This window comes from Rousettus aegyptiacus, unplaced genomic scaffold, assembly GCF_014176215.1.
Source record: "Rousettus aegyptiacus isolate mRouAeg1 unplaced genomic scaffold, mRouAeg1.p scaffold_m13_p_11, whole genome shotgun sequence".
Lineage (NCBI taxonomy): Eukaryota > Metazoa > Chordata > Mammalia > Chiroptera > Pteropodidae > Rousettus > Rousettus aegyptiacus.
Genome location: NW_023416286.1, coordinates 27,585,351 through 27,601,132, shown reverse-complemented (window position 1 = coordinate 27,601,132; position 15,782 = coordinate 27,585,351). Strand labels below are relative to the sequence as shown.

Genomic DNA, 15,782 nt, shown 5'->3' with positions numbered 1-15,782 from the left:
TTTTGGTATCAGAGTAATACTGGCCTCATAAAATATGTTGGGAAGTATTGCCTCCTCTTCAATTTTTTGGAATAGTTTGAGGAGAACAGGTATTAAATCTTCTTTGAATGTTTGGTAGAATTCACTGGTGAAGCCACGTGGTCCTGGACTTTTACTTTTTGGTAGGTTTTTGATGATTGTTTTAATTTCCATACTGCTGATGGATCTATTTAGATATTCCAGTTCTTCTTGAATTCAAGAAGTCACCAGAACACCCAATTATCTCAACTCCAAAAGGCCTTCATCAAGACACATTGTATTAAAATTATCAAAAATCAATGACAAAGACAGAATTTTTAAGGCAGCTAGGGAGAAAAAAATGGTAATTTATAAAGGTAAACCCATTAGATTATCCTTGGATTTCTCAGCACAAACCTTACAGGCCAGAAAGGAATAGAATCAAATATTTCAACTACTACCAGCATAGAATAATGTATCCAGCTAAGCTCTCCTTTAGATATGAAGGAAAAATTAAGACTTTTCCAGACATATGTTGGGAATAATGAAAAGGAAATACTGAAAAGGGTCAGTTCACCTAAAATAAAATGACACACACACACACACAAAATACAAAATTAGGAGTAAAGTGACTATCGGGCAAATAGAAGCAGAGGAGTGCAACCCTTATTAAGAACAGGGCATTATAAGCTTAAATAATAATAAGAGAATTGTTACAACAAAATAGCAATGAACGTTCAGCATACACAGGAACATATTGAGACAACAATGACTGAAAGGATTCAAAGATCCAAATTCGCAAAGGGGAATGGAGATAAGGCACACACAGAAGCAAATGGACGACTGTATGTGTGTGTATGTATGTATGTGTGTGTGTGTGTGTGTTATATATATATATATACACACATACATATATATATATATATATATATATATATAAAACTATCCTTTACATATTCATAACGGTAACCACATGCCAAAGATTAAGAACTGTCAAATCCTAGAAAACGCAGCATTCCTACGAGTGATGTTAACATCATTCTCGAACACTTATTAGTGGAAGATTTATTTGATGAATCTGCTTTATGTATACTTTTCTGTTATATCAGGATTAGAGACAAGTTCTATTTAGAAATAACTCTAAGAACAGTTTTTATGTTATGTTTTCACATTAACAACGAGTCAGATTTGCTTCAGCCTCAAAGAGTGTGTTTATGTAAAATTAAATTAATGTTGGCAGTGAGCTGCACTCTTTTTCAAAATGGGAAATGTGTTAAATTAATTTTTTTAAAAGCATTTTACAATGATATTTAACCCTTGCCCAGAAATAATTACCCAGCCGAATGCCCTAAATAATCACCCAGCTAGTAATAAACTCCTTTGCCTCAGAAAAAGTAAAATTCGGTTAATCTTTAAAAGGACCGAAGACTACCACTAGCAGAGGTGGTTCCAGGATGTTCAAAATGCAGTGAACAAGAGATTACCCCATAAAATGAAAGCCTCTAATATAAGAACTGGAAGATAGCTTGGGGGAGACCTCTCACCTTCTACTGGGCATGCACATTATTTAATATTCATACGTGGGGACAAACTGCAAAAAACTTGCAGACCCCAATCGTGAGCCTTAGAAGTATAATATATAACACAACTACATACACAAAATAGTGACTAACGAGATGGCAACAAGTGCAAAAGAAATTACGAAAGCAATCATGTGGCCCAGGAGAGCTGCACACAGAAGGCGCACAAAGGACGAGGGCATGAGGGAAGAACGCGAGCGCGCTATGCTTTGGGCCATGGGGACAGAAACAGGGCCACTAGAAGCAGCTCTTCCTACCTCAGCTCTAGGATTTTAGGTGTTAATCTGGAACAAATGATAAGATTAAACTAGATAGGAGAGAGGAAGGGAGACTTCAGGGAAATCAGTGTTGGATTATGAGTTTTTTTAAGAGCCACTGTTCATTAAGCACTTACTACGAGCAAATGATTATATATGAGATTAAATGTAACCTTCAGGACAGTCCTCCCTGCATGGAGCTGCTACTACATTCAATCCCAAGATCAGGAACTGTCCGCCCCAGCTCCACACATGACTGGAGCCCAGGTCTGAAACCAAAGCCCAGTGGCCTCGAGAGGCAAGCGCGAAGACCCAGGCACACAGTGATTCGAATTGAGACAAAGGTGCGAGGCAACGCAGAGGATGACCAAAGTCATGACACACAGTACTTTAAAAAGTCAGGAAGAATCCCAGTGTCCATCGACACACAAAGGGACAAACAAAAGGTGATATACGCATACAAAACGTTACCCAGCCTTTAAAAAGGTAAGAAATTCTGACACATGCTACAACATGGATTAATCTTGAAAATGTTATGCTACGTGAAGGAAGCCAGACACAGAAAGACAAATATTGTATGATTCCACTTATGTGAGGGACCTAGAGTAGGTAAATTTATAAAAGTAGGAATAGAAGCTACCAGGGGTGGGGAGTGGGGACTTACTGCTTCACAGGTAGAGTGTGTGTTTGGGATGATGAAAGATTCTGGAACTGGAGCGTGATGATGGTCTACAACACTGGCAATGTACTTAGTGCCACTGAATCGTACACTTAAATTGGTTTAAATGGCAAGTGCCGTTAACCATATTTTACCACAATCAAAAATATTTTTTAAACACTTAAACAAAACCACCAGAATCTGGTAACTAAATGGATTTAAATGGAAAAAAAGAGAAGAAATTTAAGGGCTGAGGGTTTGAGCCAGGGAGAATGATGGTGGAATAGTGAAGAGAAGTGGGGAGGGCGAGACAGGAAGGCAGATGGTCTGTGAGCTCTGGGACCAGCTTCCCAGGTCCTGACAGCCCTCCGCCAGGCCTGAGTGTACTGTCTCCCCGCTCTCTCTGGGCGAGCTACGCTGCCGGTCCCCTGACTCACCATGACCATGGAGGCAGACGTCACAGCACATGCTACCTCTGCTCCTCCTCTGAACCCCCGCCCTTCCTCCAGCCCACCAGAAAGTCTTCCATGTGCCTCCATGGTGCTCTGCATCCTCCCCCATTCTGTCTCCTTCACTGCAGCTCTTGCTCCTGGTCCTGCTTTCAGATGCCCAAATCCTACCCAAATAGGCAAAAAGCCACTTTCTCTAATAAATTCTTATATGACCCCCAAAGCCAGAAGTGCCCAGTCCTTCCTCTGAACTCCGGGAATACTTTAGCCCTCATATGGCCCTCAGCGCCATCTAGTTTATACTCATGATGAGTGTATGCTTCCCTTATGTGGATGTCTCTCTCTCCTCTGGCCCAGGGCCCCTTCCCATCTGCCTTCATATGCCCTTGGTGCTTAACATTGGGCTTTACCCAGAACAGGTGCTTCATACACACTTACTGAGTCATGGATGACCCTCTGTGATTCTGACCTATTCTCTACTATAAGCCACAGGAGGATATATTTATAGAACAGTGATTCTACAAAGAGAAAGAGGTATTCAAAGCATTTCCCAACTTCAGTGTTTTCCTCTATACCCCACGGAGCTGCTCTGGGTCAGTGTTGGAAGGGACTAAGAAGCATTTCCCAGGTGACATGGAGGGAAAAAAGGTTGCAAGCTATTGATTTAAAGGCTACATAAAAAATATTCTCTTGCCCCTCTTCCCATGATGTTTTATGTCTCTCAGATTGTTTCACTTAAGTATAATGCCACCCAAGGTTATCTAAGGGCAAGGGTCCTCTCTTCTCCTTAGAAGACATTTAGACATACATTTAGACCTATGATTGCAGATTAGTTTAAAACAAGCCAAGCTTGCCCACAGGGAAAGGAAAAAAGGAACAAATATCTTTCTAAAGTAGAACTGCAAATACCAGAAGAAGGGCTCAAGTCCAGAGCCTGACACCAGAGCTGGCCTCCAGCTTCTACAAGTGAGTTTTCCACAGCAGAAAAGAGAACCGTCCAAACCAGAGAAACAGCCCAGGAGTATAGCACAGGACTGTAGCGAGAAGCCTCAGATGTGCCGAGAGCTGGTGGGAAGCCATCTGAGATGTCAGGAATGCTGGAAACAGGTCCTGCCCAACATTCTCCAGAGCAAACAAAACCCAACCATCTAGCTCTCCTCCCTTCTCTCTTCAACACAGATAGACCTGTCATGTACACCCAGTTGGGAAGCTGATAATTATAGTGAGGACATGCCTAATGAAGATAACCAGAGCATGTAAAAGCCTCTCTGTAGAATGGCAAGGTTAAATTTCACTGGTATGGATTTAAGAGAAAAAGTTTCCATTCAAAAAAATTCCTAAGAGAAGCAATATTTTTCCATTAGTTCTTAAATACAGATTTAATACAGTTAGGCAATTTCTCTATATAGGTCATGATGAGGCAGGGACATTTGCTTAGAGCTAGAGAAGGGAGCAGGCTTGGACAAAAGAGACAGCCTCAGTCAGTCAACTCTCCATCAGTTGTTGGTTAGGCTGACTCAGCCCTTTGGCAAGAACTAAGACAGAAAAAGTTTCTGTAGGTTAAGCTGTCCTGTAATCGCCTGCATCTACTAAGGTGTGTTATTTAAGTTGACATGCAGCACAGTAAGAATCCTAATTACATCTGTAGGACTGTACATTAAAGAACATGATATCATGGTCTAGGTGTTGAGCAACACAAGTAAAACCTGTTATGATACCAGCTAGAGAAGAAAAGAAAATTCCTGTTGCCACCAAAATAATACAGAAGAACAGATTGCTCACCTTCCCAGCCTGCAAAGAACCACAAAGTCAACCCTGAAGCAAGAGGGTCTACCGAGAGAACAACCTTACAGGAAAAGAGACAAATGTCTTTTCACAAAGACCTAGCTATGCAGGACTCTTTTTCCTTGACGGCCTCAAGATGGGGAGTAAAGATCCATTTGTTTTAGAGACTGCACACAGAGAAGGTACCTAAGTCCTGGGGCATCCTCAGATGCTTTGTCCAAAGTTAGTAACTTCCAGTAGTGAATACAGGAGACAAAGCAGAAGGATGGAAAGAAAACTCGATACATATGCAAAAAGCTCACAGTCTAGGTACTGACTGTGCCCCCAATGAGCTACAAAACCTTGAGCCAAAATCTCCACTGCTGCCTGCATGGTCCTCAGGGGGATAAAGAAAGGAGTGGGAACCGAGGAAAGCTATGTCCCTCCCCTCACCACACATGGAGCATCTCCGAGATGATGCTAGAGAAGGCGAAAGATGGCCACATAATCCTGGCATCCAGGACTAAGTAAGGAGGTTTCGCCCATGCCCAGAACCTGCAGGTGACATCAGGAATATAAAGAAAACATATAAAGTAACTCGATGGTTAAAAACCATCAATTCTATGTGGTGGGCACATACTATTTGTTTTATGATTTAATTATTCTTTGTACTTTGCTGTATTTTTTTAAATTTCTCAAGATACAAAAGACAGAACTAAGTCAGTTCTTTTCCTCTGGTATTTATGTATTTCCCACCCACTCTAGAAAGGGCTTAGTAAGGTGGCAGCCTCTCCTGGGGGCAGAACGGCAGATGAGGAATCAGCCTACCCAAGAAAGCACCTATCTACGCTCTCCCCATCTGCCCTGTGTTGAGGCCCAGCACAGTCACTGACCACCTCTGTGGGCAACTTCTATTTAAGGGTCTCACTGCAAAGAAACAAAAATCCTCTGAAAACTGCTGGGGGTGGCGGGGTGAAAAACAGAACTTGCAGTGCTTTCTCCGCCTTCAACGACTTTAGGACATCAATGAGGACAAAGACACCTGTGAGAGCTGACCAAACTGTACGGACAATGTGGGGGCTGTGAAAAAGGTAAGCGGAGGGCCTGGAGGACCACGCATCTAGAGGAGAGAGAAAGCTCTCTGTATGGACTGCATTGCGGAGGGAGGGCTGTCCAGACAGCCCGTGGCCAAAGGCCACATGGGAATAGGCAGAGACAGGTGGGGTTTAGAGAGCAAGGAGGAAGCCACAGGGGAGGCGGGTTAGGAGTCACAGTGTCCTAAACCAGAGGCCATGGACACCCTGCCTCTCTCCCAGGAAAGTATCCCATCAACAAGCTAAGAAGCGGCTGCAGGAGGCTGGACCCACAGAGCCATGTGTAGTTTATGGAGCCCCTGGGTCCCTGCCAGGGTGAGGCCTGGTGCAGGACACAGAGAAAAAACCCAATCCTTAAGACTTACAGAGGTCGCCAAGATCAAATATCAGTGACCTGGGTAAAAAGGCTGAAGGGACACAAGGTCGGGTAGAGTTACTTACACCTCTTAAAATAGATAGAGGTTCAAGAGGGCCTGATAAACTAGAAAAATGGCTTAGCGAAACAGGGCAACTGGAAGACAGAATACAAAGACAGATCTGTACCCAGGGAGAGGACGCTAGCTAATCACAGTTTGGGAGGGATCCACTTTAGTGTGTTTACAGATTTCAGCAGGGAAATGCTGTGACCCCAAAAAGTAGAGACAAATGGAACCTATACAACATTCTTAGGCCGTGCAGTTTCTCAAGACCTAAGAGAACCTTTAAAGAGCATGGGACCCAGCCCTGACCTCTAAATTTTGTCAGCTCCACCTAAGACCTTGGTGGAAGCAACACAAGAAATAGAGGAAAGGTTAACCAGCTCATTGGATGAAGGTAGATTAAGGGAGGTATTGATGACAACCACGAGGCAGGAGGTGCAATCACACTGAGAGTTCAGGTAAATGTACGAGGCGGTGACTACAGAGAAGCTAGAAACAAAACAAATGTAACGAGTGGCAGAGAATCATAGAATAATGAGCCAGTGTTTAAAATAGGGAAAAAAAGAAAAAGAGATTGTCTTCTCTGGCCATTACATACTTGGGTGACACTAGTTTTGGTTCTCTATTTTTCTTTATGTGTTGTTAAAAATTTTTATTATTAAAATTTTCAAATCTATTCAAAAGTAGACAGAATAGTATAATAAGTCACCATGTACCCCAAATCTTAGCTTCAGCGTCAATAATAATTTACGTCTTGCTAATAGTTTCATTTTATACTCATTTTTAAAAAACAATTTAAAGCAAATCCTAAACATCCTATCATTCAAGTGACACTTCTGAGGCCCATTCAGCTCTATGATCCTACAGCTTTGAGAACTTATTTGCGTGGAGTAAAACTGACTGGTACATACACTGTGTCCTGCCAACTAGGTATAGGTTTAAACGAAGAAAGTCAACGTAAATGTTGACTTAAAGTGGCCAACCCAGTATAATACTTAATTGTCATGCAAGAAAAAGATCCATATAATCAAATTGTAAATATCTGAGCGCCCACTCTATTTAAGCACTGCTCTACCCTCAGGGGACACAGTAGTGGATACTACAGGGGAAAGGAACTAAGTCCTGTCCTACCTACTGAGGTTTCTACATTGTCACGTTTGGGTCCAAAAGCAAAAGATACTCTACCCGACTCTCCTGAAGTCAGAAACCAATTTGACATAAATCGGAGTCTAGTTTCTCATAAAACAGTTTCTATCCCCTTAACTGACAAATTGAGGTTTCTTGTCACACTGCTGGTAGAGAAGGGGGTAATTCTTCGATTCCCTAAACTTTTGGCAATGCATCAAAAATAATAAATAAATGCAACCTTAAAAAGTGCATTTATATATAAACTATGTACATATATTTTCTGAACATTATGAAACACACATATATGAATTTTAAAAGAAAGCTAAAAAACAAAGATTAACAAATATATCCACCCCACACCCTAACAGACAGTCTATCCCCGCCCACCATGGGGGATGCATACCCCATTCTGGAGACTCCCCCTCAACCTCCTGAGCTGTATCTGCAACCTCTATGGTCACCTGCCCAGCTAAAGTCTCCAGCAGTTCTCAAGTATGAGCAGAAATAAATAAAACTGCTAACTGGAGCACCTTAAAAGCTTGCCATACCCAGGAGGCAGAGTAACGGTGCCTCTCAAAGCCTGCAAAGACACTTTCCTTCTGGGAGGGAGAAAAAGATATTCAATATCACCCCCTGATAGAGAGAAGTGTGCTAGAGAGGGCAGGACATTGCCAGTGACTATCACACACAATCAAGTGTGAGAAGCCAAGTGGCCTGGGTCAGCTGTTCTGGACAAAAGGGAATCAAGGCCCTGGCTAAGGGGCTAAGGGGCTGGCCTCATCTGAGGAAGTCTGTCCTAGGGACCCCACGCTCCAGCCCCTGCCTCCAGAGCCAAGGATCTTCAGCTTGCCTGAACTCTAGAGAGGTCCTGGCATCAGTGGGATTTATTCGACTCATGTCTGGAGGGAAAAACACAGACTGGCACTGTCTTCAGAGTCTAGCTTGGCCACACCTTTCTGGATCTTGGTTCCATCTTTGTGAGGTGGCTAGTTAGCTGTCTGCTCACCAGGCGATGACCCTGCCAGCTCACCTGTGATACCTCAGAAGCTTGCCTGAGGCATAATGTGAGTAATTGTCCTACAAGAGGAACAAACAGCTGTTTGACCATTTCACTTGTCGCACAGAAAACTAAGAACAATTTTAGGGAAGATTATTAGGTAAAGGAGGACTGTAGTATAATTACGTAAGATGTATCAAAAACTTGACCCTCTTCTCCTTCCCTTCCACATCCTGCAAAGCCCACAGTACCTACTGCTCAAACATAACTAAAAGAGACACCGCAGAAGAACTCCATAACACAAAGTGTTAGCCCAACGAAAGCTAAGTTTTGCACAGTGTAATTTACAAACCTGGAATATTTAAATGTGTATTTTTGTCAGTGACCCTTCTATGGGACACCGACCCATCTGTCTCCTAGTCTCAATCAATCATCAGATAATATTAAGTGCTCCCTAGCATTAAGGCTCTATGTTAAATGTTGCTGAAAACACAGAAAACCATGACTAGGTCCCCTCCTAGACATGACTAAGACTAACACAGAGCTTAGAGTGTGGCTGGGGTGTCTAATTGGGGAAGTAAGACATGCACACATGAAAAGGCAAATGAAGGATGGAGTGAGGGGTGCCATTCAAAATATTGAATAACCAGTACAAGCCAGGCATCAACCAATGTGAAAAGAAGCAAGCTGATGCTCCAGAACGGGGTTCAGCAGATCCTCTGCTAGTCAGGCATTAACTCCCCTGTTTCTGAATTAGGGCTGAGGCCTATTTTCTAACCTGTATGGGAGTATCTAACATGTTAACCACCAGTGTGGTTGCTGGTGCATCCCAGCTGAATGTCAGCCTAGGGATCCAGTGAGTGATTTGGAGTCTGAGGACAGTGAGTAGCGCCAGGAAAGTACCTCGGAGATGCTGGGTCATGAAGGATGAGGCAGAGGTGTGTCCTGGCTGGAGGAGAACAGAGGTGCTGTATCCTGGGTTAAGGCACCCCATCTCTTGCTCCATGGTTACTGACTGCATCAGTCAAGTAAGTGAGTTAGGTTATTTCAGTGCATGGGGAGCCTGGGGCTGTTCTGACATTCCTCAGAGGCTGAGGAAGTAACTGTATCTGTGTGATCTGGGATTCCCACCCCACTACCCTCTTCAACCATAGCAGCCCTGCTCTTATTTATTTTATATATTGGGTTATGAGTTAAATTGTACTGGGGAAAAGAAACCATAACCACTAGGCAATACCATTGTGCTTTCGAACCCTAGAAATTCACAATTCTATTCTCTTCTCTACTGACAGTTTTCAACATAATCTAGAATATGTTGAGAAAACATTTCTGGTATTAAAAAAAAAAAAAAAGCAAGATACACAGCAGAAAGAGAAAGCAAACCTATGTGCTATGGTAAAACCAATGTCCCAGTTAAGAGAGCAATACTCTTCCATCCTTGCTAAGCCTGGGTCCCTGTCCCCACCCCACATGCTCTCTTCTTTAGTTAATTATGCATCTGGACTGTCTTCCAGTCTTAGAAGACCAATTTCCAGGGCAGGCAAACCCTTTTACTCTTTAATTCTCTAGAAAGTGATGCTGTGTAGTAAGCCATCTTATCACTCACTGAACCAAGCTGAATCGAAAATTTGTTGTGGTAGTGGTCCAAGACGGCGTGTAAACGAGACAGGGGGAAATCAAGGAGCAAGGACAATGAAGAAGAACCAGCTCTGCCCTCAGTCTTACCACCAGCTGGACAACCTGAAAGAGCCAAGCGACCAGGAGCCACAGCCCTGAAGCTAGACTGCAATGGTTCAAGTCCAGGTTTGGGTGACAATCTCTGCACCTGTTCTTTTATCTATTGTAAAATGGAGATACTCACAGGACCTACCTTACAGTGTTGTTGGGGACATTCCCTGAGTTAACAGAGCTGAAGCACTGAGAACAGTGCCTTATACTATTAGCTGTTACCACGGCCTATCGCCTCCTGAGCCTGCCCAAGTTCGGCCTGTGACCACCACATCAGTCAGCTGACACCACTTTGCTTTGCAGTTGACAGCTGAGCCTTGAGGGAGCAACTAATTCCTATAGCACCTTTCCTTTTCTGGTTAATAAAAGAATGAACCGGATTCAGGACATTTTGGCCTTATGTATTAGGAACATCTGAAGGGAAAGTGACAACTTCCAGAGCAGCCAAAACTGCGAATGGACAGATAATCTATTCATCAGAAATCCTTCAAAGAATGAGGAAATGGTATAAAAAGTAATCCACATGCCCTATTTTGATGCCCTTCTTTCTATTTACCTTTCCGAATCATGAAGTTCTTATTTGAACAGCCTTTGACTAGAATACTAGAACCATTAAAACCATTCATTAAAATAATTTTCAAATAACTGTCAATTTCCACAGCTTTAAAGCAGAAAGTGCTCTAATTTCTATAAAACATATATTAAACATAAAAAAATGTTCACAATATAATTTAGGTGATCAAAATTAAATTATCAAAATTTTATCTCCAATTAAAAATACTTCTTTAAATTTAGAGAAACAAAAAGGAAATACACACAAATGTTAATAGTATTACTCTCTTGAATAGTATTTTCTATTTTTTATAGTTTGCAAATTTTCTATAAGTACAGTATTATTATAACATAAAAAGTATATGATATAAAATTATAATATAAAATTACATATTACATATAATTTTTCTGAGGCAAATGATTTTCATTTAGATATTAGAGAGCTTTCAAATTTTTATTTAAAACTTTGGTGACTGGCAACTAATTCACTAAGAGACTTAGCCCAGGTACCTATACCAGCCACCAGTTTCGAAATCTTTTATTTTGGATATAAGGCATTTGCCTCCAAATGTATTCTGAGGCAGGCAGCACAGGGGAGTAGAGTCCTCACCTACACCTAAGTTTTTGACCCAAGAATGTGTCATCCCTCCAAGCCAGCCATGTTTTAAGGAAGGCTCCATCATATTTCATCTTCTCTTCTTAACTTTACAAAGGTTACAACTAACTGAATACTGTGCCGTCTCGAACACATGCAAGAACTTTTAAATGTCAGGTTCTAAAAAAGTAGAAAAATGACCATAACTCAGATTACATGATAGTTTTTGCTTGTCACTGTGGTATAGGCAATTGTCTGAAATTAGGTGTTCCCTTGGGCTTACACAAACTAGAATTTCTTACAAGTTGGCATTCAGCATTTTAGGTAAGGAACTGTAGATAAAATGACAACTACAGAGTTGTGGCTATAAGCACCAGTAAAATTGCCTCTACTTTCTAGTTCATAAAGTCCAGCTATGACTTCAGGGCCTGTATTTCTTTAAAAGCTCTAAGAAGTTCCTTTAAGTATGAGAATGTTGAAACTCACACTCAACTACGGGCAGCTTCAGATCAGCTCTGTTCACTGAGAGTCAGTCTCTAGGCCTGAGTGTCAAAGTGACCTTTATGTGTTTGACCACAGGGTGGACTATAAGATTCAATAAAAACTCTGGCACCTTCGATTTATCTCCTGACTGACCCTGGCCTGCCAGAGAGTATGGCTTGAAGTGGTCTTAGGATAACAACAGTTTTGAGCTGCCTTAAAGGAAGTTCTTCTTCTAATCCATGGCATCATCCAAACAATACTGTTCTTAAAACATTATTAATGGACTTTAACAGAATTTGGTTACAAGAGACAGTAAATACAAAAGAATAATAGACATGTTTTAAGTGGAAAACTTACATAACAAATTCAGCAACTGACCTTAAAAATTATCTATTTCTCTAAGGTTATCATCAACAACTAGAAATTACTACTATTCTTTTAGTCTTGTACTATCCAGAAAAATGAAACTGAAGAGAGGAAAAATTCCCAGCTATAATGACAAGACAACCTGATCTTTCCCCTGCCCCTCCCCAAACACACAATCATCTTCCACAAGACAGTTACATCAAAACGAAAGATGTAGCAAGACCTGGATCGTCTTGCTACAGGTCGGTACACTTTCAGTTATTCCAAACTACATCCAAAAGCAGACACAGCTATGAAAACTCTACTTGTATGGTATAAATAGATACCTGTCCTTAGCTGCATTTGTCACAACTATCTATCCCTTAAATGCCAAAAACTAAAAAGCCAAGAGATTTCTCTTTAGTCGGGCTGCCTGTAATAATAATAAAAATATTGGCGAAATATGCGTAACAGAGACAGGAAGGAAATATATCAAAATACTTATAATAGTAAGAAAAGGGTGATTTAAAAAAAAAGTCTTCTCTACAGTAAATGCAGAAAATAAAGGTCTATTGTATATGGTCTATGATATGTCTATATTATTTTAAGGGCAGGAGGCATGTGTGAGGTGTGCTTTCAAGGATTTTCTTTTTCTAGTCTAGAATTTTAGCTCCTGAAAGACTTTAGTCTAGTGCAATCTTTTCACAAATGAGTAGTCAAGTTTCAGGCTAGGATTCTCCCAGTTGAATCAGGACAAGGAATAACAAGATGGACAGAAAGCAAGGGTTCAATTAAAAGTTCCAGCTTCTCAAGACCAAGCAACATAGACTGTTAACTCAAACCTTAAATTTTAAGTCAGTCTAATGTGCCACCACCTGACAATGCAGAATCAACCAGAAGTTTCTGCCTGACTTTTTGTTTGTGCTGAGCAATAGCTGTTTACATTAGGATAATCACAGGTGAAATCTGGGTCAGAAACTGTGATATATAACCAGTTTGTCTCATATCAAGCAAAATTCAATAAATAAAAGTAAGGGTATTGACAGTGGGGGCACTTCGGATACTCCTGCACTCACAAGAAGCTTAATTTAAAAGTCTTAACTTTAAAAGAAAAGTGGAGTTTCATAATAGTCTTAATCAAGCGCCCTAACCTTGAAAGTGGGTAGAGTGGGAGGGGGTTCGCAATTATAACGTACACAATTAGGCCGGAACACCTGTCTCTAGGTTCTAGTCCACGCAATCAAGCAAGTCACCTACTACCGCTCTCCCTCTATGCTGCTAGGTGATAGACATCATTTTTGCTTGTTAATTAAAAATGCACACACACTCCTTAAATCTATGACTCCATCACGGCTCTGTGCAGCAGCTATGGGCACTCTGGAGACATCGCGAGGATTTCTACATATGGCAACCGGCTTGATGCTGCATTTGACCACGCAGGGGCCACCATCACGCCGAGGCAGGAAGACAATCCAGCTCTGATGCTTCCACGCGCGATCCGAGAGCACCTCAAAATTCCTGCCACGGGAGTGGAAGGGATGCCCTTGGCGTAGAGACCACCGTCACCGGCCTCGCGGGATCACCTCCTTGCAACTGAAGCTCCGGGCGGCTCCTCCCGGCCGAGCCAGCGCACAAACGAGGACCCGGACCCGCAGCGCGCGTCACCGGGACCCCGTTGCGCACCAGCCCCGCAGCCGCGGGACACAGCGGGCGGGCATCCCCGGCTCAGGCACAGGAAGCGGCGGCGACTCAGCGGCCCAGAGGCCTCCGCTGCCGCGCGGGAAGGGCAGTCGCAGGGGCCAAGGCCGGAAAAGCGGAACATCCCAGCGAGCGGAGGGGCGGTTCACGCGCCTCCGCTGCGGCCGCCGCCTGCTGGGGCTCGGGCGGGCTAGGCACCCTCAGCCCCGTGCCTCCGCCGAGACCACGGCGCCTCAGCGGGAACACACGCGGCCCCCTGTGGCAGGAGCACTCACCTCCTCCGCTGGCCCGGCCGCTACGCCGCCGGCTGTCACCGCAGACCACTGTTTGCCGAGCGCCTGCTCCGGATGCTATTTAAAGGCGCCGCCGTCACCCCTGCGCACTGGCTGCGCCCCAGCCTCCGCCGCGGCGGAGCCGGGTGGCTGCCAGTGCGCGTGCCGCGCCCGCCCCGCCGTAGGCCCCGCCCCAGACCCCGCCCCCAGGACACGCCACTCTTCAGGCCCCGCCCCAGCCGCATGCCCGCCTTCCCTTCTGAGGGCGTTCCTGTGAGGCTGGCAGCTGGCTGGCGGCTGGCGGGCGGTTACGGGAAGGCGGTCGAGAGAATGCAGCTAGAGACTCCTGAATTTCCATGGGATTTTTTGTAACGAATCTGAGGAAGGGAAAGGGTAAATTGTAGTGCTTCGACCCGGGAACCCCGCTAATCTTGGGGTCTGCGGATCCTCTGGGGCCGGGAGACGCCTTTTTGCATCTTCCACCCTCAAAGGCATGCCCCACTGACTTCTTGGCCAGCAGGGTGTTCTGCATGGAGGGGCCCTGGCGGCTGGAGGGCTTTCCTTTCCTATTTTCTTTGGCACTGATGTGCGCTACCCCTTTAACCCGATTTCACCACTGTCCCCACATGGGGTTTCATCACAGCCCCTGGTTGAAAAGACTGGTCTGGAATTCTGCAATGCCCTGACGTGAAGCAACCCTGGACAAATCAGCCCGTGTATAGTTAGAGCAGAGCAGGCTGCACATTGCTAAAGAGCGATTTTCACCGCCCAAGTTCTTGGGGCCCTGGCTGTGCGATTTTCAGGAGTTCTGCATCCATATGATGCTCATTGGGGGGCTATCAGAGACTAGTTCAATTTGGGGAGGGCTCATATCCCAAACGTTATTTTTCCTCTTAGTGTCTGAGGCCTGCCAGTATCTTTAACCTCTAATAATGGTGGTCCCAGTTCCTGTGCCCAGCAAGAAGGCTGTTATTTAGTACTGCTTTGAATTTCAGGCATGAGAAGAATTACTGTTACAGTAAACACCTCTGATGATGACAGATACTGTTTATTGAAATCCTTCACACACATTATCTTATTTACTCTTCATCATAATCCTATGAGGTGGGTGCTAATCATCACTCCCTTTTTACAGATGAGGAAAACTAAGGCACAGACAAGTTGAATGCTAGTGAGGGCAAAATTACACTTGCAACTCAGGCAACCTGTCTCTGAAGAATGCACATAATAACCACAAAAATATATGTACACACTGGGCCTTTTGTATCTTTGGTTCAGCAGATTTGACCAACTGTGGAATGAAAAAAAAAATACTCAGAAAAAATAGTTATGTTGTTGTCGATGTGCACTGTATAGTTAGACCTAACTATGTTCAATACATCTGTATTGAACATGTACAGACCTTTTTTTCTTGTCATTATTCACTAAATAAAACAGCACAATAAATACATTTGCATTGTATTAGGTATTATCAGTAATCAAGAAACGATTTAAGGTACATGGGAGGATGTGCAGAAGTTATATACAAATACCATGCCATTTTATATAAGAGACTTGAGCATCACAGATTTTGGTATCCTCGGGGAACCTGGAACCAATTTCCCACAGATACTGAGGGATGACTATGCTTACATTCCAGTGAACATATGCTCACTTGAGGCCTCAAGCTTAGTCGAGTTGACTCCACCAAATTATATCCTAAGGCCTTTCCCTGGACTTTCCTCACTCTTCCAGAACATTTGAACATGGCAGCAGTAATTGTTTCT

General features: G+C 43.4%; 1 protein-coding gene across 1 annotated transcript in view; it reads right to left on the bottom strand.

The window, feature by feature from the left end:
• Positions 1-14,192, bottom strand: part of ACSL1 (acyl-CoA synthetase long chain family member 1) — a 65,253-nt gene extending 51,061 nt beyond the window's left edge. Inside the window, exon 1 of the mRNA XM_016143978.2 lies at positions 14,020-14,192. The gene's annotated coding sequence lies outside the window, so the exon portion shown is untranslated. The remainder of the gene's footprint in view (positions 1-14,019) is intronic.
• Positions 14,193-15,782: the final 1,590 nt, after the last annotated feature.